Genomic DNA, 25255 nt, shown 5'->3' on the forward strand with positions numbered 1-25255 from the left:
CCTCACTGAGCGGAGGCAGCCATTGGCCAGCTGGGCACTGAGAACCTCCCAGGCTACCAGGGCAAAATGGGCTGAATATCCGTGTCCCCCCAAATTCAGATGTTGAAACCCTAACCCCCAGTGTGGGGGTGGGGGCTTCGGGAGGTGATTGGCTTGAGATCAGTTAATGAGAGTAAGACCCCCATGATGGGATTAGTGGTTTTATAGGAAGACCAACAGCCTCTCTCTCTCTCTCCCACCCCCAGCCCCTGCCCCACCACCAAGGAAAGACCATATGAGGACGTGGCTAATGGCAGCCATCTACAAACCAAGAAGAAAGGCCTCACCAGGACCCAGATCTGCTAGCCCCTTGATCTTGGACTTCCAGCCTCCAGACCCGCGAAAAGCACATCTGTCTTGTTGAAGCACCTCAGTCTGTAGTGCTTTGTTGTGACAGCCTGAGCAGATGGAGTGACATGCCACTCTGTCCCTCCCCCGACAGCCAGCTAGCATCTCAGGAGGTCACCTTCCTCCACTGCTAAAAATAATCCCCGCCTTAACCTGGCCAACCCGGCCAACCCGGCCGACCGATCTTCACTTCTTCCTTGTAAAGTTCATGGGATTAAGCGTCTGACTTCTGGGAGGGAAATACAGGACCAAAAAGTGTGTGTGTGTGTGTGTGTGTGTGTGTGTACATCGTGCAGAGAACACCCTCTCTTTCAAAGACCAGCTAGAAAAATACAACAGCTACAGGCAGGTTTTCAAGAACACCGTTCCAGAGAGAGGCGTGCTCTGTGCTTCTTTCCAACGGCGCTTGGCGTCCTCTCGCACTATCTCTCTATCATGTGCGCTGTGTCTTGTTCTTAGAAATATCCCCTTGAAGAGGGTGAAAAGGTCATCCTGATTCACATCAGCAAAAACAAGGGGGCATTTGGTTGAGCTTGTCTCCATCCGTGATATATTTTCAAAACTTCCTAGCAACCACAAGCCTTTTGGTATTGGAGTGAAATGTTTCTGGAACTCGGAGACACAAGAAATACACCAACCCAGACACACAAGGCTCTTGCCCTTGCCATGGCAGTTACTCTCATGGACGTTAGTGTGGCGAGCTGGCAGGACTGACAGCAGAGAAGGACAGAGCCCAGGCTGAGATGGTATTTTCACACTCCGTTTCCCTCTACCTACCCTGAAATATGGCCCATCCGCACGAGTTTGGCTCTAGACTACCCCAAGTGATAAGCCTTGCTTTCCCCCAAGCCTTCCCAAAGGTCAAAAGAGTCGTGAAGGATGCCATTGTGATTAAACCCACAGTGGTCATCTCCCACAGGCTGCGGTAGAATGTACAAGAAAAAGGAAGTGGGGTGGTGGAGGAGGTTTGAAGAAAATCCTGGAGACAACTTAGGGGCTGAGGAATGTGAGGTGGGTGTTAGGTCCCTGCTCTCCAGCAGAAAAGAAGAGAAGACTCTCTGGGCAGATGGGGAGCCGGGGGGGGGGGAGATTAAAAATAACCCCAAATAGACTTAGGCCATCCCAAGTTTCAGGAATGTGCCCAGGAGGGGCAAGGGAGAAAATGGAGTTCCACAAACCAGTAAACGTCTCCTGCGTCCTTCCAGACAGCCTTACCCCTGGACAGGAGGGCCCACAGGCAAGGTCCTGCTGCCCAGACAGGCCTGAAGAGTGTCTGACCCAGAGGGTTATCAGGGCAGATCAGCTGGGGAGAACTCAAAGCAGGACAAGGGACTCCAGGGCATGGACTGAGTCCTTTTTGACTTGTACCCATAGCGTTGTGTCTAGCCCCCCGCAAGCTGTTGGGCACTCTCGCTCTCCCCTTCTCTGCAGCTCGGCCCCTCATCCCCATCATGGGTGGTGTCCACACCACTCCCGGCCTCCCTGCGCCATGGTGACATCCCCCACTGCTGCCTCTACCGAAGACCCCCACCAGGGGCTCAAACTCCCACTCTGTCCTCCAAGCTGAGTATGCAAGAGTGGCCTTGTTTCTGCCTCATGGGTAACCCTGGAGCACACTCAAGGAATGAGGTCTTACTGCTCCTCCTGCATGGAAGGGCTTTGTCTCCATTATCCTCCAGCCCCTGGTCACTCCACCCACTGACCCACAGAGAGGCTGGGGTCTGCACATCCCCACCCAGACCCAGTTCTTTTGCTTCCAAAGTGGTCAGTGGTCTCCAGATACTTCCTGACTTGGTCTTCCTCCCACAACTCTGATGGACACCCAAGGAATCCCTCACTGGTGGATCAGTTTACCCCTTTCTTTAACCTTAGATGTGGGACACTGATGGATGCAATCACATTTGACAGCTCTGGGCACAACATCATCTTTGGTCTGTAGATGGGGCCTTCTCTTGTCTTTCTGGCTCTTGCTCTATCTGTGCCCTCTGTCCCTGCGCATTACTCCACTGACTCTGCCCCATAGGCAATTCTTCTGACGCGGTCTCTAGCCATCCTTTGGTCTGTACATTCTCTTGCCCAGTGTTTATTGCTCTTTGGTGTATGTATATTTTTAACTTGCACAAATGGTTGGTGTTTCATGTTTTATTCTGTTTCTTACTTTTTTCCACCAGCACTATTTTTTTTACGAGAATCCATCCTGCTTTGTACATTTAGCACATTGCTCTGAATTACTGCACAGCGCACAGATGGCCTCCATCTACCTGTCCTCCTGGTGATTCTGCTAATAGACAGGAGTCTCTAACTCTCGATCAACACGACAGAACAACAACGTATGAATACAAATGTCTTCGTGTATTTTCCTGTCTAGGCCAGTGTAAAACTTCCTCTGGCATATACACTTCGCTATGGCATATCTGTGTCACAGTTTACGCAAATACTTAATGTACCTCAACGATGCCGGATTATTCATGAAAACAGCTACCTGGCAGTCAGGCTCAACCAGCAGGGCACAAGAGAATTCTAGATAATCCGTTCTCCACTGCCAGTTGACATCACTGAGTTTTCTAATGTTTTCCAGCCTAAGATGGGGTAAAGCGAGATCTCAGTGTTCGGATCTGGATTTCTCTGGTTGTCAGCACCGATGAGCGTTTCTTTATGTGTTCACTGCCTTTTAGGTTTTCTCCTTCCTAAAATGTCTGCTTATATCTTTTGTTCGTTTTCCCGTTGGAGTTGATTTGCAGGCCTCCTTTGCAAGTTCTACATATTAATCCTTTGTCCGTTTCGGATGCAAACATCTTCTCCCACCCGAGATCGTATCTATCTTCGATGTTTCTATCGTGTTAAACTGGGTCTATACGTCTGTTTCTGAATACTATTTGTGTAACTACAATTTGGTTGTATGTTTTAATAGCTGAATAGCTACATCTTCTCTTTAACTTTTGTGTTTCTTTTGTAATATTCACTTAGTTGTTTGTAAATCTTTTTTTATATAAATTTATTAAGTTCCTGGAAAAAAAAAAAGTCCAACTGGAATTTTGACTGAGACTGCATGGAGATTATAAATTAATTTGGGAAGAATTGCAACCCTCATAATATTAAATTCTTCATCCAAGAACATGATATTTATTGATATAATTTTCTTTGTCTTTTATTAGAGTTTTCAAGCTTTTCCCCATGGAGATCTGAGGCAATCTTGGTTAAATCAATTCCTAAATAGTATTTTTTGTTGTTGTTGTTCGTATTGGAATGGCATCATATTTTTTATTATACTTTCTGGACAGAATAGCATAGTAGGAACTGAAGTTATAACTGTCTGACTTAATTATTCTTCCCCACTAAGAAGGGAAGGAGGTCTTCCTGAGCTGAGCCTCTGTGAGGAGAATGCCCCATCTGGAAGCTTCTTCTCTCATATTTTTCTCTGTCTCTCCAATACCCCACTTCTTTTCCAGAGTCTTCCTGTCCAAATCTCCCGACGTGGAGCATTTACTTTTAACCCAAAGAGGGCTTCTACCATTTGTCCTTCTTGTTTCTTGCAAATTTCCAACTTCGGCTAATACGAGTGAAAGCTGGGGACGTGAGTGGGGCAGGGAATGAGCTCCAGCTCTGTGAATAAGAACAAAAGTAGGTGCCAATTCCAGTGTAATACCTGAATCTCCCACCAAGAAGCACTCTGGCTAACTCCCAGCTGCTTTCCTCAGGAATTGCAGAGAACGCCTTGCCAAGCCAAGCACGAATTTTACTTGAAGACCTCACAATATTATTTCACACGAAGAAAGGACATCACTAAAGTAAATGTGACCTTGACCTTGTCCCTTTCAAAATAATGAACTTTGGCATGATGGTGTGATGGAGTCTTTTCTTCTTTCCTGGGCCCTGCATATATTCCAAGAGACATCACAGCAGCTATAAACGGCTCTCTTCCCACCACCCTCAATGGATGGCAGCAACTCTGATGAAATTTTCTGGTTTGTTTTGCTTTGATGTCAAAGAGTCCTTTAATAATCGGAGTGAGTACTAAGGAACAGGAAGAGTTTAACCTGCCAGATACCCTCTCCCGACCCCAGTAGTCACCATGGGATCCCAAACTTCCTTTCTCTCTGCCGTTCCGGGACCAGCCTGAAAAACGCTGCCTGCCCCATAGATGAACTTCTACAGGCTGACAGGGCCAGTGGTGAGAAAACAGAACATTCCAGGGCCTGAGATGTCCAAATGAGGTTTTGATGCAAGGGAATTTGATCGTTCCCAGTTTTACTAAACTCCTAGATATTTAGAGGTAAGCTGGGACCGCTCTAAACCTGGAGGACATTTCGCTTGTGAAGAGTTGAGCTCCGTTCATTGGCACAGCTGTCTCACGCTCCCACGCCTTCCCTCTCGTCACCAGCCTTCCATACAGAAACCACCCCTGGTGTGAGTGGAGACATCACTTCAAAATTGTAAGTTTACAGTGAAATTCAGAAGAATTTTTAAAACCCCCTTCTTCGGGGCCCCTCACGTGCCCCTGTCCCAATACACCCATCGCACTCATCGAGACAAAAATGAGAATCTCGAGGAAAGGCGATTTTCTTCTCCTTCCTCCCCCTCTTGTACTGAACTGTGGTTGAACGGAGCACTCACTATTCCTGATACTTAGTTGCTTCTTAATTACCCTCAGCCTCACATCTTCCTTTACATCCGTTCACACTTCACCTCCGCACTCCGGCTCCACAGCCGGACCTCGAGCTCCAGGTGAAGGATCTATCCGTGGTAGACTTCTGGTCTCTCCCAACACCGGGCTCCAGCCTTGCGAGTTCTTAATACGCATTGAACTAACAAGCCGGCTCCATTTTTTAAACTTCCATGCCGTTCTAGGTCGTGATGGCAACCTTACCTACAACTCCAACCTGGGTCATTAATCCGCAGGGAGAAGCCAGAGGCCCGGGGACTGTTGACATGTGTATTTGAAGTCAGCGGGTCTGTACGTTCCCTGTGTCGCCTGGGTCTTGCCTTTTCGCTTTGAAGAGGGGATTCCTGTTTCACATTTTACTGTCACATAAGAATTTACTCTCATCCAAGTGTGGGAGTGGGGGGAAGCTCTCGCCTCCCTAAGGTGTGCCCGAGGACCGGATCTTGTAGCCCCAAGGATTTTGAAGCCCCCGATGAACAGACCACTAGGCATTCACAATGGAGAGAGGCATTGTTCCATTTTCAGCAGCCTGTGAGAGTCCGAGGTCCTGCTGAGCGGGCTGGAGAGAGTGCCCTTGATTAATTGGTGGAGTTGAATGGTTAGCATTCCCTCAGTGTTCCCCAGCACAGTGCTCTGGACTGGACTGCTGGAGAAAAGAACCGGGTGTAGGGGAGGGGGGCAGCGTAGGGTGGAGTAAAGAAGAAAAATCTCTCATTAAAACCCCAATCAAGCCATTTTAGCACCTCCACTTCCCCCACAAGACATTTGCTTTGAGCGCACAATGTTGAACACGTTATCATAACAGATCTCAGCTCTTTCCTAAAACCTGAAATCATTTGCTTTCATTGGGGGATTTTTGGGTGGGTTGTGTGTCTTCAAAAGCTCACAAATATTGGATCCTCAAGGGATCATGTGTTCACACTGTAGTGTCTCTGACAAATGTGTTTCTAGGCACAGGCTCACTTATGTATGTAGATTGTGGGACAGAGCTGTATGCGTTACAACCAAATACATTCCAACCTCTGTCCTTTTCTTTCTTTCTTTCTTTCTTTCTTTCTTTCTTCTTAATTTTCTTCCTTCCTTCTTTCTTCTTTCATAATTTCTTTCTTTCCTTCCTTCCTTCCTTCCTTTTTGTATGTGTTGGCTCTTTCCTTCTTCCTTTTTTTCTTTCGTAATCTTTCTTTCTTTCTTTCTTTCTTTCTTTCTTTCTTTCTTTCTTTCAATTTCCTTCCTTCATAATTTCCTTCCTTCCTTCCTTCCTTCCTTCCTTCCTTCCTTCCTTCCTTCCTGTATGTGCTGGCATAAAAACGTTTTGGCTATTTCTCCAAAGGGGGCCTTAAGTTAGTGCCTAAAAAGCCTTTTCTTATGAAAGGATTACCGTGAGGGCAGATGCCTGTCCAGTTCTATGAGCAGTCCTCATTTCTGGAACTGCCCTCTATCCTCCTGCCTTGGTCACAGGGAGCTCCCAGGAGCCATGTGTGTTCAACATGGTCCTTCACCCCCAGCCAAGTGGACTGGAACCAGAATAGCCACCAGACCCATTCCAGACCAGTGAGAATCCCACAGTCCAGACCCTAGGACTTTAGAATAGGAATTAAGGGGCGGACATCAGGGTATGGCTGTGTTTTCCACCTTGTGAACTAAGGCAATGATAATGCATCTTGCTGAAAAAAGAAAGAACATACTACAGATGTGCAACAAGAAAGGGAAAAGTGAGATGGGGGAGATGGGGGAGATGGTGCTTAGGTGCCCAGCGGCCCAGCAGAGGAGCGTCCTGGTCCCTGGGACCCTCCTGTCCAGCCAACTTCTGCATTTGTGGAGTGAGAGCCCTTCCATTGATGCACAGGGGCAGCCAAGAAACGTCAGGACAGAAAACCCCACTAAGGATCTTAACAAGGAGAGGCATTCGATGCCTCCCACGTTATTTCCACCTCCTCCATCAGGGAACTTCTGGCAACAAAGCATATCATCAAACACATCTTATTCAAGGTAAAAGTATCAACGTACTGTTGTCATGATGAAATTTGACCCATATCAAAATAGCTACTCAGAAATTCCATGTGTTCTTTACTTACCTGCTCACGTTACTGATAAACCCACAAATATAAAGCCTGGGAGGAAAGGCTAACTCTGTTTATTCACATACGCAAAACATCCCTAAACATTGATACTTACACAGACGAGGGAATTTGAGTGGCATTGAAAGAACTGCCTGGTCCCAATTATCCCCCATCCTTTCTGGCTGCTGTTTTGCTCCCTGTAAATTCCATTATTATAATCATCCATCTATATTCCTATGAACCTCCCTTTGTGGAAATTTCTTCTTGAGAATATCCTGTGGAAGATACTACACAGAAAACTACACAATAGCATGAATTTACTCTTCGGATTCATCAGTTGATACTTTGTAAAAGCCTGAGGATCTAGGCTATCCTATGGGCATCTTTAATTGGGGGAAAAGCACATTTTCCTTACGTCGGAGAAAAGTACTGAGTCGCCACTATATGTCTGAGATTCTGCCAGTGACAAATACTGAACGTGACCCTTCTCCTTCCCCAAGAAGTTCTGTATGATAAAGCCTCTTAATATATATCAAGGAATTTGGATATTTTTGTTCTATATACACACCTGGAATGTTTTCAAACTCTAACAGGCCACCCTCCAGCCAAGGTGAAATATGCCAAGCCAAGAGGAACGACTGAGAGGGTTACTTCTAAATGCTCAAAACGAGTGTAGACAGAGGCCTGCCCGAGGGAAAACGCATGTGGCTCTTTCAGCTTTCCCAAGTCCTGCGCCCCAAGCTCTGAGGTCCCATGCAAGTACTTTCTCGAGAGTTTTTGTCTTTTCTCTCGTCCTGGTTATTTACAGGGGTTATCACAGATATGCATGACTTCTTATTTAGAACATTCATAGTCCTATTTCCAGAATGGACTGATATTTGGGTAGTTTTACGGTTACTACCCAAAGACTTCTCTTCATTAAGACTCAACCGATTAACCCATTTAAGCATGCTGAGGTCCCCATATGTGTGATACCGTCTGTGGCAATATTCCAAAATAGAGCAAAATTACCCTCGGATGAAAAGCTATGCACTCTTGGTCATAATCAAAGGATCATATAAAGTCATTCAAAACCAATCTCTGTAATACATTTTGGAGAAAGAAAGAAAATATTTTTTTTTAGGAAAAAAACAAAAGACACCATGGACAAAGTTAATAGATAACATATTGGAAGAAGATCTTTGCAATGTCACAACTGACAAGGAACTACAATCTAGAATATATATAAGGAACTTCTGCTAACCTACAAGGCCCAGGCAGCCATTCGGGAGAGAATCTGGTAGTGCTCAGCCAACATAAGGGCTCTGACCCATAAGCCAGGAATTCTTAAGGATTATCCTATCCGTCAACAAGGGGCCAAGATTGAGAATCTTCATCGCAGCATTTGTGGCAGCAGGGAGTTGGAGAAGGTCGAGGAGCTCATCACTGTTGGAACAGATCCGTAACACAGGGTCGCTCCACACAGCCACACAGATGCCCGTAAACATCCAGGGCAGAAAAGTAAGAAGCCGAATGAAGTCCCTAATATGCCATTTATGTAAACTTAAAACACATGTTCCCCAAACAGAAATACATGTTCTGCAAGAATGCAAGCAAATAAAACAATACACACAAGCATGTTAAACTGGTTGCCTCCGGAGAGACCAAAAATGAGGATGGGGAAGAGGAATAAAGGAAAACAGTCCCTCATCAAGAGAAGAGCCTCGAAGAGATCAGTCGCTGTAGCGTGCCATGAACTGGTCTTCTGCACTTGAGGCGTAAAAACAAGCACAGAAAGGGGGCAGGGGAAGCTCTTGGGCCCTCGGGTCTTTGAGGAGAAGAAGCGAAGGGCTCCTTTCTGAACCGCCAACAGCACCGAGCACCACGTGCTGTCTTTGGGCCATGTCTACTATTTGTACAATGGATATTTGACTGACAGATGTAGCAACAAATGGCTCAGTAAAAGGAAAAATATCATTCAGGGGAGGATGGCCAGGAGCCAGGAAGCTGCCTTGTAAATAAATAATTACCGATGCTCTTTTCTATGCCAGGCACCATGCTAGACCCTGGGAATAAAAGGAGTGAAGAAGGAGACAGTCCCTGTCCCCATGGAGTTCTGCTGAGAGAGAACTCAATGAGTCAAGTAGCAATTATGACAGACTGTGTCGACGGCTATGACGCAGGTCATAGCACAGGGGACCCTGGGGACACCCAACAGGGGCTCCTAACCCAACTGTGGAAGTTCAGGAAGAGCATCCCAGGAGAGACCGAAGCCTGTACTGAGTCCCAAAATGTAAGTAATAGTTACATCCGCAAGGGGGGCGGTGGCGCGTGGGGAAGGGCGCACAAGAAGCAGGAGAAATCGCATATGCAGTGGGGCCTGGGGTCAGAACTTTACCATAATAACTCTGATCCCTACTTCAGAAGGGCTGTCTTCCAGCCTGAAGATACAGCACAGCAGTTACTTGAACAGGTGGAGCTGCTCGGCATTTTTGAGTGTTCTGGAGGCATCTTTATCAAACAAAGAACTGATCTCTGTGTAAGAGGAGAAAAAAAAAACAACCCTTCAGTTCTCTTTTCAGAGCCAGCAAATGTGCACATCCAAGTTGATACTGCCTCGAGCAGGCCAACAGGAGTCGAGCACTTATCACTGTCCTGTGAAATCATTTAAGAGGGATAAAGAATTTTGCACGGAAAGGCTTTTCACCTGCCAAGTGAGTTCACCTAGCCATCGTTTTCCTTTCATCCCATAATTAGAATTCTTCATTTGTGTATGGGTGAGGATGCTCACGGCTGACACACTTCACACGTCTCCCTCTGGAGATGTTCTCTCGGGGTAGGTAGGGCTTTGGGTTTGTGCTAGCCTGATGAACTGAAGCGCAGAGTCTTACAAATGCCGGCGCCAGAAACTTCCTCCAGGGGGTCTCAATGTTGAGCCTACAGCAACACCCCCTGGAGGGTTTGTGGAAACCACAGGGCTGGCAGGGCCCCTCCCAGGGGTCAGACTCAAAAAGCCTCCGGCCAGGGTTGGAGAATTTGGCATTTCTAACAAGTTCCCAGAGGGTGCTGACGCTGCTGGTCTGGGGACCACACTTTGAGACCCACTGAACTAAAAGTCATAGAATGTGTTAAGAAAACATACAGGTCTCCTGTGTGTCCCCTTTCAAGCTCACTCAACTGCGACCCTCAGGATGCTTCTGATACCAGAGGTAGTGGGAGTGGGGGTGGGGGGCACCAAGCAATTATCTGGGACACCAGCTGGGTATCCCCACAATGTAACTCAATTCTGACACTATCTACCTGGCCATAGCCTCAGTCCCCTCCAGAACGCTCCCCTCCTGCCCACTTCAGATGATAGTCTCAAGTCCCAGTTGTCCCTGACCCATAGTCTTCTGACCCATAGGCTGTACATTGGAGGTTCCCACGACCCCCTCTTCGGGTTTGATTAATTGGCTAGAGCAGCTCATGGAATCCAGGAAAACAGTTTACTTACTATTTATCAGCTGATTATAAGAGGATTTGATTTAAAAAAAAAAAAAAAAACAATGGGGGGCCTGGGCGGTTCAGTCATTAAGCATCTGCCTTCAGTTCAGGGCGTGATCCCAGGGTCCTGGGATCAAGCCCCACATCGGGCTCCCTGCAGGAATAGCTGCTTCGGGGAAACCATCTGAGGCACAAAGGACTCGCGGCCAGCCTCCCTCTCCCATTGTAGCCCCGCCATTGCGCAGGTCGTACTGCGGGAGAATGATGGCCGCGCCATTGTGCAGGTCGTACTGCGGGAGAATGATGGCCGCAGCCAGCCGTTGTGGGACTTGCAAGGCTTTGAACACATGGGGGAGGGAGGAAAAGGGAACAAAAGCAACAGCCGGCCTGTTTACCAAAGAGGGCTTAATGGGTTTAATGAGAAAGAGCAGGAAGTCTGTGCTTTCACTCTTACTTGACAGCACGGGGGTGAAGAGTCTAGATGGAGAAAGCCTCTGGCCCATCATCCTTGTTTTGTTGTCCACACCCCCACCCCCACCTTCCTTTTATGAGGAATGTGATGGGAGAGGAGAAGTAAGCCATCAGCTGGGGCCCTGGCCATCAATGATGTCAGTTATTGAGCTAAAGATGCATTGTTTAGGCATTAAGAGTTCAGAGGTCAAGTCTCTCTGACTGTTTATTACACCTAGGGCCCAGAACACTCTAGACATCTGCAATTATTAACTGAGGTTTCATTACAGAATTCTTTTCAATGGACCTCCTAACGATCTATTATTCCAAAGATGGAAATGTCCAGCTTTGCGAGAGGCATGATTTTGAATTCCACCAAAAACTAACAGTTCTGCCCTTCTGTTCGGTGAGAGATGTCACAAGAAAATTATCCCAGGGCTGCGAAACAACCCGGTGTGGCTTGAGAGCGATGAGTTCTGAGCTTGCTTTAGTTTCTCCTCCCAAGAGACATAGAGAGGTCATTTGTCTCTGGACACTCGCGGTCACCGTGTGACTTAGGAGGGGGGTAAGATACTCATTTCAATGAACCCGAGCTTCAGCGGGGTAGCTGGTAGTGGAGCAAGAGACGTCACAATAAATATTCCATTTTATTATATACCAGCTATTTGGGGAAATTTTCATAGACTCTTTTTTGAACCAATTATCAACTGATTTTGGAAACCTGATGGCTGGCGGATCATCATGGCCAGAAGCCTGAGCTAGAGTTCACTGGACCCCACTGCTTAAGAGGCCACAGGAAGCAGACCCACAAAGGTCTTAGTTAAAAAGATGTGGAAGCTAGAGCTTCCAAGGTTGGGTCCCGCAGGACAAACTCTCTTTACTTCGCCTTTATTTCTGAGCTGAATAGCCTGATTCAGACTTTTGCAAAGCAGAGGCTCGCAGAGCAGCAAGCAAACACCATGCAGATCCACCGCCTTGCGCTAGGCTATAAAGAGAGTTGAAACGTCTCCCCCAGATGAAGTCCATTCTTGTGGTTCACATCCTTCCCCTGCCCTCCCCACCCACGGCAACATGCACACGGGCGGGACTCTGATGTGGTTTTAGGTTTCCAAGGGTCATCACCTAACCTCCCAAAAATGCCCCTTATAAAACTCTGTACACGTTTGTTTTGAAATTGTGGGAATGGCTGATTTACTTCCAAAGAATGTTTGGAGATCTTCCGAGCTGTGCCAGGATCCATAATTATCAACAATTGCTAAGGCAGCTTAACCCTTATGTAAAATATTGTGCATACAAATGGGTTTATTTTGAACCGGTTCACGCTATTAAATTTGAGTCTGGTACAGGGTTTATCCCTAGGCAGTGCTCAATAACAGCACAGTAGCGAACACCTTGGCTGTACGTCTTCCTATTTGGTTGGCTAGTTTTATATCTTTGCATGTTTAAATAGGCAATGGGAGTACTAATTAAAATGCAATCATGCAGATAGATTAGGCCCTGTTTCTAAAAGGTAAAATGAAAACCCTTTTGAGTTCAAAATCTTTGTGATATTCAACGCAAAAGCACAGTGTGATATGAAGACAGAAAATCTTTCATGATTATGGCATGTTTAAACCCCAAATTTGTTTGTTTTGTTTTGTTTTTAGATACGCGGGACAAGCAACAAATTAATTACGAGTAATTTCTTATGGGAGACAAGACTCGGGGTTTCTAGCAAAAGGTTCCCGTGGCAGGTCGCTCTGAACAATCTGTATTGTCCATGTTCTGCTTGTAAAATGGGAAGTATAATGTGTATTTCAAAGCCTATCTCAGTCTAGGCACCAGGGTAACCCCAACACCTATTCAAACCTCACTCATTGGAGTCTCCAGTTTACCTAATGCTTATCCGTGCATAGGCGAACCTCACTGCCAGCGACCAAAGGTAAAACAATACGCTGACCTCTCGTAAAATAATAACTCTCTCTGAGTTTCATTTTCTTCACCTTGCAAAATGAGCTCCAGTAAGGCATTGTTGACTGCTTTTGATATCATAAACTGTTTTGAGAATTTGATGAAAGCCATTTACACTGTTCCAAAAACAACAACCACAACAACCGTAGGTGTGCGTATCCCCACAAAATTGTGCACAGGCTTCCACTACTCCTCTGATACATATCTATGGACCTCCAGTTAAGAACTCCAGCACGTGACCCAGCAATCCTACTTCTGGGTATGTATGCAAAGAAAATGAGAACTCCATGTCCCTGCAACAATGATGTGGCCTGTGTCTTTCTCTAGGATTTTGTCCTAGGTTCTAACCCACCCCCTTTTGCTCAAACTGTGCACTACCAATTAATCTTTGCAAAACCAAACCCCCCGAAATCATATAAAAATTCATCCCTTCTCAGCGTAAACCATGTACAAGCCAGGAAATAGCTAGAAACCATTTAAGTAATACAACCAGTTTGGTCTAATTGAAAGCATTAGACAGTCTAGGAGTTACTGTTTGCCCACTCCCTCCTTTTAGAACATGTGCAGGTTATTTCAAGGTTATGATTTCTCCCATAGATTCCCACCACCTTATAATTTCCAGTCGCAGACTCAGAAGGGCACTGAGCCTGCACGGGTGCCAAGAGGAGATCCCGCTTGGGTGCTTGCTTCCCACCTTTCGGCTTTTGATCCAGAGTCTCTAACGTGTTAAGGTTATCACCCTAAACTACCCTCTTCCCAGGTCTGTTCTAGGACATTTCCCCAGAAACATGCCAGAAAACGTGTTCCATGGACAAAAGAATCTGGGAAATTCTGCACCTCGGATACTCCCAAAGCATTTTGTCACGTTAAAGGCACTGAGAAGTCTTTCATAAACAAATCCATTTAATTTTATTTTCCCAGTGTTTTAAAAACTTCTGTGATCTGGGGCACCTGGATGGCTCAGTCGATTAAGTATCTGCCTTCGGCTCAGGTCATGATCTCAGGGTCCTAGGATCGAGCCCCACTCTGGCTCTGTGCTCAGTGGGGGGGGGGTCTGCTTCTCCCTCTCCCTCTGCTCTCCCAGTACACACTCTCTCACTCTCTCTCTCTTTCTCTCTCTCAAATAAATAAATAGAATCTTTTTAAAAATACAACTAAAAACTTTTGTGATCTTAGAATCATTTTGTTTCTATGATATTATTAGAGCACACTTGGAGAAAATCAAAGATCTGGTTTCTCAGCCAATGGACTATCAATGAGCTTAACTGAGATTCTCCATTTACCCAGGTTCATTGCTCATCCCTTTCATCTAAACATCATTTTGTCCAAAGACCTCTTAGGTCTTTCTCAATGCTGCTTGCTGGTGTTGTCAAGCCATGCGGGTCCATCCTTCTCCACTAGCAGTTCATATCTGCCCTCCCTTTTGGAACTCACAATGCACATTTACATATAAAAAGACGGTCACCAGGGGCACCTGGATGGCTCAGTCAGTTAAGCATCTGCTTTCAGCTCAGGTCATGATCCCGGGGTCCTGGGATCCAGCCCCGTGTTGGGCTCCCTGCTCAGCGGGGAGTCTGCTTCTCCCTCTCCCTCTGCCCCTCCCCCTGCTTGTGCATGCTCTCTCTCTCTCTCTCAAATAAATAAATAAAGTCTTTAAAAAAAAAAAAAAAAAAAGACGGTCCCCATCCTGCCCAGGACATAGGCCCCATTGCCTCTCTTTCAGATGTGTTCAGCATCTTAGCAATTTGGAGCCAAGAGAGCCCTAGACATCACCCAAGCATTTTCTAACTTTACAAATAAGAGAACAGCCCTGCGAGTTTTCGTCACTTGACAGCAATGAGATCAGAGCCCAGATTTCCTGAATCCCAGTCCGGGGGCCGTAGGAAGTAACTCAAACTAGCCAGAGGCACACGGGATTGATACATACCAGAGAGTAAACTTACTGATTCACAAGGAGGCATGAGATGTGTCTGGCCAGACCAGTTATCTAGAGAAAGACCCACCCAACAAATAGAATCACAGTTCCATGCTTTCCTGATGACGATGGGCCTCAAGGCTAGAGGGGCAGTTGGATTTTCTTAAGGAATTGGTGCCCTGGAGAGCATATGGGACAGGGACTTAGGGAGTGGAGCCCGAGTCTGATTTACTCCCTGCAAGATGGCGATGTCATCAGGCCTTCGTTGCATCACGGACGACCTGACAGGAGATGAGACAGCGACCTCCCCCTCCCTTCCAGCTCTACATGTTAGGATTCTGTGATTCTAAGTTCTTTCCTTTAAATGACTCTACCTTCGTGTCTTCAGCGTCCCTTTTTACATGTTAGCACACAAACCCTCAGCCCTTGGTCAGAAGTTTTTCAATGCATAATCACCCAGTTTTTTGGCCCAGGCACAAGGTCATTAGATACATCTTCTCAGTATTTCCAAATCAAAGGCTCATTTAAAAAAAAACAAATAAAATAAAATAAAATAAAATAAAATAAAATAAAATAAAATAACAAGCTAGGTGTCCACAGCTGCTCACTTGATCTCGAATAAATATTAACGTCCTCGTCTCTTCCTGGAATCCCTGAATTAATGTAGTTCCCTCCTACTCACCAATATCTATTCATTCGATTTCACAGCAGGACCCCGGGCTCCCAGGGAAGCCAGAGTCACACGGTGAAGTCTAGACGTCTCCATTGGGGAGTCTCCGCAGCTTCCTGCAACACCAAATCACAGTGTCATTAGCTTCAGATTACGATGACAGGGTCTCCTAATTCAAGTCTGTGATAGTGCTTTTAAATCACAACAACCACTAAACCGCTTCATTTATTTAAAGAATGTCCACTGCCCCCAGGGCCTCTGGGCACGGGTACAAAACACTGCCATCGAGAAGTGTCCACAGCGGTTCTCTGTAATCAACGAGCTGCTCATTATCACACTCTTACCAGTAACGCTAAGTACATCAACAAGGATGAACTCTAAGAAACATATGATTCTTGTTCACACTTACATAAAATAGTGACAGTGCTGTTGGTAATTAGTTACCAGATCCTCGATGGCTTTGTTCTTTGGCATTAGTAATATGCCACTTGAAGTTTTACACCAAATTAACATTACCCACATTCGACTGTTTCCAAGCCCCTTGAAAATGTGCGATCCTTCCTCCTAAGCAAAAACACGTGCCTGACAGTGAGACGTGTACTTGAAATTGTTTGCTTGCAGCCTCAAATGCCAAGGGTGCCGAGCATGACCCATCTGGGTGCAGGAACATTCGGCTCTGACATTGTTTGCAATTGTCCACAGTTAGGAAGCATTGCTTCACTATTCGAAGCTAACTCACCTGTCTGGGAAATAAGTTTATTAACATGTAGCTCCGTCAAACCATCAAGCCCAGCCGATGAAGGTGAGGGAGAACGAACCCCGAATGCAACCGGGATTCTTACTCATCCGGGACTCATTCTGATTCCACAGTCGGCTCGTAGACAGAAACATAATGCCAGCATCTCCGGGACTAAAGAGTTTTGTAATCAATGCTGCTAACACCCTTCAATTCCGTTTCTATTTCTCTGTTTGTAGGAAGTTAATGATATCTGTTGATATCATCATTACGAAGATGAGCGAGGTGGTAAACGCATAAATCACTGTCATTTTAAAGGGGGGGGGGGAAGCTTCTGGAATAAAGAGGATTCGTGTAGACCAGGCAGGAATCCCAGGACCAGGCACCAAATTCTGTTCCCCGAAAGTGGGCATCCAGTGTCTCCAATTCCATCCAGAGTAACTCTCCCCACCTTTGTCTTATGGATGACCCTGTGGACAATGTTTATATAATACCTAAGGATTTTGTTTCGTTTTGTTTTCCACTGACACTACACATCAAATGTCTTCAACCGCCGCTGTCGCTAGAAACCTAGATCTCAATCTTCTCACCAGTTAACATTTCCAAATCCGTCTGAAACTCCCCGATCTTGGACCACCCACCTTCCAATTGAAATCTGAATGTGTCAGTTAGCTCTCTGGCTGAAGGAGTACACACCGAATCCAGAAACTCCAGATTTTGCCACAGGATTAAAGAGTTCATATGCTACAAGTGCAGATCCTAGAATTATATTTAATCTTTTTCTTTCCCACATCCTACTTGAGTCCAATGCCGTGTATTTCTTGTTGTCACCTATGGGCTCACGGTGCTCTCCTTCATGTATGCAAGATCGGATTCATTAGCAGAAAAACGTGCTCCTGAGCGTTTTAACCAGGAAAGAGAGACTCCATTGTTATCAACCCTCATTCCACCAAATTCCTCTTGCAACCATATGAAAGATGAGTGGTTGGACTGAAGGGGCCCCTCTGTTAAACTAGAAGAGATGTGGGTTTTTTGCCTTCAGTAACATGAAAGAAATTTAAGTCCGTGATCTTTGATTCTTAATATCACGGTCTCATAAACCGTACTAACCATCCCAGATATTATAAGAATGCAACTCAACATTTACAGGGAAATAGTACCTTCAGTATTTAGTTAAAGAATGTATTCCAGACTCTAATAAGTTTTTACTATGTTGGCAAACAGAAAAGAACCATAGGATTGGTAACAAATGTTTTGCTCCTGCAAGTAATTACTTCACTTAAAACAAAATACTCGACTTTTTTTTTTTTTTTTTTTGCCCTCCACAATGTGAATTCTCCGATCCTTCTGGATAAAAGGCTTAGATGATCTGTTGTCTCTAGCCAGAATGACTGCATATGTTCAATCATATATCAGTTTCATCAGCCGCCATAGAATAGGCACATATGACAATAAATCATTTTGGGAACTTCCTGAATCCCAGCCAAGTTGTAGACAATAAAAGATCCTGCTTGTAAAGGCAGCTATAAAAGTTAATTTCATACAGGTTCCCCAGCACACATGCCACGGTTCAGTTCCAAACAGATGTGATATTGGAACAGCAATGGAAAATGGCATGAAGCATTTTTGCGAACTTTCCGTATCCAGGAGATTCAAATATTTCGTGTTTTCTGTAACCTTTAGTCATTAACACATTGCAGCAGGTATGAAAAATGAATTCTTCAAGCTTTTCTAAGGCCTAAGATAGTGTTGTTCCAGTCTAAAATATTCCTCCACATTGGAAAGATTATCCATCAGGCCAGACACGCAGAGACTGAGAAAATCCTCGCAGAGCAAAATAACAAAGACAAAAGCAGACATGTGGGGCTGCATTCTGAAAGAAACAGGAACTTTTATTCATTTCCTTATTTGCCTTTGCCTATAGATGCCCTAGCAGACAGCTACAGAGACCACTAGCTCCACTCACTCATGGCACTGACGGAAAGAAGGGATTTGAAGGAAGGAGCCGCTGAGTTTGAACTCGGGCCACATACACCAACAACACGAATTGATTTAAAATTTTTCTCTTTGTCAAAGATCGCACTTTGTCCTTGCTGACGAAGGCCATTATAAACTTTTGCCCTGCCCTTGCCAAGGACCGCCACGCATCCTCATTCATTCTTAAAAATTCCCTGCTATCGTAGGCTAACACTAGAAGTTTCTCCTGATTTTAAACCATAGTTGATTTCCTGGGATGTTGCACGTGCATCTGAATTTTTGTAATGTGAGCTGTTTCTCTATACCAGCGGAGCTCCGTGTTCACAGGTCTCCGGAATCAATTCGCAGCAAAAATGATCAATCCTTTGGTTTATCTGTTGCTAGAATGGGGATTTTCAAACTGTGGTTAAGATACCCTCTCTCCACAAAAGCCCTGCTGAGCTGGAGAGCGCAGAGCGCCATTGAAGTCCGAGAAATTGTCCTGCAAGGAGTTGCTGAGGGCTGAGGGAGGGCGTCATTAGCATATTAATGAGACACCTGGAATTAATTAAAGCCGACCTAAGGATGAAGGTGCTCCAGGCCAACAGAAAGAAAAAAGGGGATTGATGACGTTCTGTGGGAGGTATTTATAGAATCACATCTTAGACCAGCAGACTGCTTCGAAATTACAAAGGACCCTTTCCATCCATTAGTTCATAATGAACACTGGACCAACCTCAGAAATGTGTAAGGGGCTCTTCCTTTGAAGGTTTCTGGAAACAGGCTCAGCGACATTGGGTGGCTGTCCTGACAAGGGGAACGGAGAAAAAGGCCACAAGCCCAGGGTCATGGCCTTGAAAGGGAGTCTTGACTCCTCCACAAGGGTACCGCTCACACTGGGTCTGGGATTGTGCTCCAAGCGGGATTCGGTTCACACCAAAGATGCGGGAAATGGACTTCTATCAGCTCAGCCGCTGACCAGCTGTGGCCTTGGCAAGAACCTTTAAACTCTCGGACCTCCCCTTCTTTAAAAGTGAAGAGAATAGACTAGAAAATGAACCCTAAGGTCCAACCTTCTGCATGGGTCAGAGTGGAGGTGGCAGAGCTGAACTGTTATTTTTTGGCAAAAGGCACCAAGAAACATGGTTTGTGAGCCTTGGGTTGAAGGAACTCCCACTCTTGGGCTATGTTTTTATCACAAGTGCTTTGCATTTTCAAGAAATAGGTATAAATATGTCAAACCATGGGTGGGGTGACCTCAAAGCCAGAGGATATTTGCTCTCGTAGCAGAGTGAAAGAGCAGAACCCAGGGCAGGCAAGTCAGGGAACAGAAAGGCAAGAAATAAGGTCAGTCTCACGAGCCCTGGGGCAACTCTTAGGCGGTTTCACCCGAAACCTGAGGTGATTCTCCGTTTAGTGGTTGGTTTTCTTGGAACTAAGAGCAAGTGGTTTTGTTTCACCAAGGAGGTCAGAAACCAAATACCTGTACTGTGCCCAGCCCAATCTTCGCCTGAGGAACTAAACCAATTGTGGTGTCTCTCTCCAGCCTCCTATGACCTCTACCTTTGACAGCCTGGGCTAGTGCCCCAAGCACGAATGAATCTCACAGCCCCAGTATCCTCCCCTTCCTCCCCCATTTTGCTGTTCAGAACACAGCGGGTCTTCACTAGCTGGCTAACAGGTGAGTATTAAGTCCCGACTATTTAAAAGGTAATCTGTGGCATTCAATGGAAGTAGGACAGATTTGATGTCCAGACCCTACCGTGAGAATGATTCCTTCATTTAGCAATCCCATGAAAACCATAGTCCTAGTTTATAATAATTAGAACGTCTATAGCTCCTAGCAATTTCTCTCTGTCATTGTCTGCTGTCATTGGAACAGACCAATTTGCAAGATAATAGAGCTGACTTTGTTTTATTTTATTTAATGGGTCAGCTCTTCGGAAACAAACTGGGTACCCTATATGGGAATAAATAGTACTCTCGTGGCAGGAAGTGTTCTCATCTGGTTCTCTGGGCATAGCTTCCTACCTGACACAATAGGGATCATTGGTTTTCCCTCCATATTACTTTCTAGAAGGTGTGGGCTGCAAAGGAGCTTTTCTTCATATACTCCAGCATTGGAAATATGTCTCTTTCAGCCCACAGAAGAGTAAAGTCTTCTGCAGTGTCTAAAGACCAGGCGGTATTAAAGAACCTCCACCCTTGAATGCCTCCGTAGCACCCCCAAAGAGCAGCCTTGTGAGGTAAGAATCCAGCAGTGGGCTTCCCACTGACAGATAGAGAACTTCACACAGAGAAGAGATGAGCCATTTGTCCAGGGATATATACTCACGGCTTTCAGACTCTCGTTGTTCTATCTCACCAGCTCTGGGTGACAGCCATATGAAAAGTTCAAAGGAAGGGCCTTTTATACTGATTTTTGTGTTGATCATAGGTTTCTTCTTATCTTGGAATTATTCCGTAGATAACATAGTAATGGTGTTACACGCAACTAATGAATCATTGAACACTACAACAAAAACTTATGATGTACTATATGTTGACTACCTGAACATAATAAAAATTAAAATAAATTTAAAAAAATAATAATGTCATGGGCAATTCCTCCAAATCAATCTTGGTAACATGATAATCTGTTTTAAAATATTGACACCCAAATACAAGAGCTGTACAAGTTGGCCTCTCATCAAGGGGAAAGGAAGAAGTCACACAGAGGTATTGTGAGCCAGGAATCTTTCCTGGTATTTTCACCATCACTGGGCAGAGATATTTTTTCTTCCTAGTTATAAAATGTATGTTATCGCCAAAATAATCTCCTGTGTCTTATACCTTGAGAAAGAAAACGAACCACAAAGATATCTAAAAACGATTCCAAATACTTTAGAAAGCTTGTGTTGTACCAAAAGGAGTCTGGGCAGAGATTTGTATGGCCCCAGTCCAACCATTACAACTATTTTTGTAGTTTTATGCGATTAGCGGTTAAGCTTCAAAACCGCCAACTTGATATCAGGCCATTCAAAGTTATTTCAAGTAAACTGACACTTAGGAATAGAATAGGCATAATAAAATCTAACATCCGTACAATCCTTGATGGTTGATGGAGTGTGTTCCCACATCACATTTGATCCCCACACCTGTCTCAAGTGGCTACTATTATCCTCCTTATATAGATTATTAACACCATGGCTGAAAAAACTCAAATATGGGATTCACACTCAAGGCACTTGAAAATCTAAGTCAAAATCTAAAGTTCCTTTCATTTTACCACAAGGAGATTCAGCAGCAACAGATTAATTTACAGTATGTATTGGGGAATCACAAGCTGAATACAGAGTAATTTCACATTCCTGAAATTGTACATAAACTAATTTTAAAATGGGTAAAACATCATCGTAAAAACCAAGAGGATTAAGTACTGAACACGATGAATTTGGCAGCTTGCTTCAAGCTTTAATACTTTGCGCACTGCCGTGTCCATTTATGATGTTTTCCCAACAACCAACCAAGAAGACTTCAGTTTTCTGGGGCAAACATCTTTTTGCCTCTCTGATGATTTGCCTCCATAGCCCTCAGGGGATTTCATCATCTCACTCCGTCTCTGTCTCTAACATGCCTCCAGAGGGGTAGAGCTCAGATTCTGGGAATAGCTCTATACAGTCAACATCTATAGGGTTATGGGTGGTTTGCAAATAATATCCAACAACCACTGCTTCTGCTCCCTGAAACCTCCATGGAAGAGAATGAATCACCCCACTGATCGGCACGCCAATGCCACCTCGAGCTGCCCTGTTACGGGGCTAGCAAGGGAGGGCCAGGAATAGACTTGGCTCAGAGAACAAAGATGTTTGGCCAGTAATTGGCTATGAATCATGTGTGTCTTCAACTAGAATTTTAGAATGGTGGTTCATGGTTGTTTTCCCCAACTCCTGGGATAGTATCTGGTAAGGAATAAGGGTTAAATTAATGTCTTTTATGAGGGAAGGGAAGGAGAGAAGCGAGGAGGGAGAGAAAGGAGGAGGAGGGGAGGACGGAAGAGACAGTGGCTATGCTTCTAAGACCTCCAGGAAAACAGATCAGAGATAAACAGGTTCAACTATGCAAACTTTTCAAACCACTTTTATCACAATGTGCCACTTCCTGGGGACTTTCCCTCCTCCCACCTCCTTCCCCCTGTGTGGCTGGCATATCCAGCCGAGAAGCAAGGATCTCCTTCTACATCCATCTGTCACAGTGTCCAGTTTCCCTAGGCTCCCTGCCTTGGCCTCTGAGGGAGGCCTTCCATCTTCCCTGAGAATCCACCCTTTCCGTTCTGCCTGCCAGCCTACACCCTGGAGCCTGGCCTGTCTTTCCATCCTTGGCATGGCTTGTGCTTGTAGGCCGGGAAGGGCCAGCTCAGAAAACCAAGCCTGCTTCCTGCAGAGGCCACATGTTTTCTGTCTCCTACCCCAACCTTCATCAGGTGTGTGTGTGGGGGGGTGTCTCTTTCCGGTTTACAACAGGCTCCTTCCCTGACATTCTTAGCTACCCCCCCACACACACACATACGTCCTCAAGCACTTAGGCGACCACGTCCTTCAGCTCCCCAGCCACCTGCTGCTCGACCTCAGCTCCTGATCACCCAACTTGACAGGGTTGGTGCCGCTTAAAGATGTAATCTCTACAGAGAGAAGAGAATGTCTCTCGCATTATTGCCTCATTCCCAGCTCCTCTGGCTGGCTCTGTCCACACCCCGTGTTTAGACCTGAGCTGAGATTTTGTTTTCCTTTGGTCACACGTGAAGGATTCCTCCCAGAGTGGGAGTATTAATGGGTCAACCGCAGGGCATGTTTGGGCAGGTTCATTTCATTTGCTTATGAGGATAACATAGCTCCTTTTCAAAGGAAGAAAGGAAAGAAAGAGAAGGGGAGGGGAGGGGAGGGAAGGTGCTTAGGGAAAATTTAGCTTTTTAGCTTAGGGACTATCCAAAGTTATTTGTCCACCAATATTCATTCTCCCCATTCTAATAACCCAACTCCTAACTTGTACCTGGGCCTAGCCCATCAGCTGGAGACTACATTTCCCAGCCTCCCTTGCAGCTTTGTTGGCCATGTGATCAAGCTATAGCCAATGGGAAGTGAGCAGAAGACTATGAGCCCTGCCACAGGTCACGGCCCTGGCTCTTTTCCTCCTCCCTGCTGAGTGCAGCTGTAGCCACAGCCTTGCCTCCAGCCCCAGCCTGCTGACCTCTGGACTGTTACATAAGAGAAGAAGAAACTTCGATCCTGTTTATATCACTGTGTTTTGGGATCTTTCTGTTTTAATACCTTAGCCTGTGCCCTAACAAATACAGAGGATCAGGACTTGGACGTCACAGTACTCAGCTGGCCATTCACCTAAATTGTGATTTCCTCAAGTCTCTTACTCGAGTGAGTTTTTAATTGTATGTCAATCAATGTACCAAGTACATATTTTGGAGTATGTGCTCCACTCAAAGTGCTCTTCCTGGCCCTAGAGACATACATGACATTATCCAGCTCTCAGGAAGTGTGTCATCTAGCCATGCAGACCAGACAGACACGAAAATAGCACAATGCAGCACTGTGTTTTGTCAATCTCCATACAAGTGGCATCAGTGGTGAGCGGGCAGCCACACCTCTTCCACCTTCATCAATAACACTTTTCCTGGTCCAACAGGCCTCCCAATTTGAAATAAGATTTTGTGGTGTTTGAAGAAGTTTTTCCTTCCCCAGATCACTTAGTTTTCCTCTACCTCAAGTTTTGCAATTATGAAACGCCCTGTGTACTACCAATGTCCTTATCCCTTTGACTGTATGGCTTGGAATTCCCAGTCTCTCCAATATGCCTTCTCCTCTCTGGACCTAGGGCACATGGAAGTGGGTCCGGACCATTGTATAGTTTGCATCTAAGTCATGCATTATTAGTGTTGGAGATAATTGCTCAGTGCCTCTCTTTCTTGCCACTCAAATAGCAAACCTTGTGTTCCTGTATTGGTCACTGCTGGGCCTCATGCTGAATGATTGCTTTCTGGGAGCTGAGAAAGGGGGCTGTGCAAATTGCCTGGCTGCCCAGGCACCAAGACCAGAAAAGAAGATTAGCTGGCCTGAACAAAATCAGGACATGAATTGATGAAACGAGGAGGAATGTAGATTGAATCTCATTCTACGTCATTGGCAGGTGAGTCTAGAGCTATTTTCTAAATGAATCAAATAACCATTCACTGTTCACCAAAGGGGAGAGTAATACCTAGCTACAATATTGACCAATGGTAAATAAAACACACACACATGAAATGGAGTTCTATCTATTACTTTGGATTAATGACATCTCCGAGCTAGTTATATGGCGGAACAGGAGCCATGTCTAAATATTAGGTGAACTGGAGAGCAATCTCCTCTGTTTGAGTATGAGGGAACCATTTGTGACACAGAGAGAAGCCATTTTGTGGTAGAAGAGCTGCCCAACTCCTACTTTACTACGAGTCTCACTTGTCAAGTGACAGTATTTTCAGGTGTCAAGAATGGGATAGCGATGCAGGATTTCTCTGAAAGTTACTGATAAATGAAAGTGCCTTGCACGCTGCCTGACCCAGAGTCATTCATCATTCGTTGTTAGCGCCATCAGAAGCAGACATTACAAAATGCTGACATTTGTTCCAAAATGAGAATAAGATCCTCGATTGACATGGAGGGAAGGGCTGCCAGGATAGAGTATGTGAGACTAGGAAAAGGATTCGGGGAATGAACCTATGAAGAGGAAAGATTTCAGGCAATCTGAGAAAACTGTCAAAGATGCAGCACGAAGGGACAGAGAAATGTGTAGGAATGCACGGAAACGTGAGAGGATCTCCAAGGACCCAAGCCCTGGAAAGAAAGACAATAAGTCACTGAGTTTTCCTATGGGCAGGACATGGGCGCAGTCGTGGCCTGACAGACTCAAAGGCTGCACAGGGGTGACCACCCACGAGGGAGAGGCCTGTGGAACGCCCCCCCCCCCCCCCCCCCCC

The 25255-nt window shown here is 45.5% G+C and overlaps 1 long non-coding RNA gene across 3 annotated transcripts in view; it reads right to left on the bottom strand.

The window, feature by feature from the left end:
- LOC103664893 overlaps positions 1-25255 on the bottom strand; it is a 125229-nt gene that overhangs the window by 25548 nt on the left and 74426 nt on the right. For all 3 annotated transcript variants that reach the window (XR_569152.2, XR_005838810.1, XR_005838811.1), the window contains exons 2-3: positions 15570-15673; positions 9488-9624 (exon numbers count right to left, since the gene is read on the bottom strand). This is a non-coding gene — a long non-coding RNA (uncharacterized LOC103664893). The remainder of the gene's footprint in view (positions 1-9487; positions 9625-15569; positions 15674-25255) is intronic.

The sequence above is a fragment of the Ursus maritimus genome, unplaced genomic scaffold (assembly GCF_017311325.1).
Source record: "Ursus maritimus isolate PB19 unplaced genomic scaffold, ASM1731132v1 scaffold_30, whole genome shotgun sequence".
NCBI classification, from domain to species: domain Eukaryota; kingdom Metazoa; phylum Chordata; class Mammalia; order Carnivora; family Ursidae; genus Ursus; species Ursus maritimus.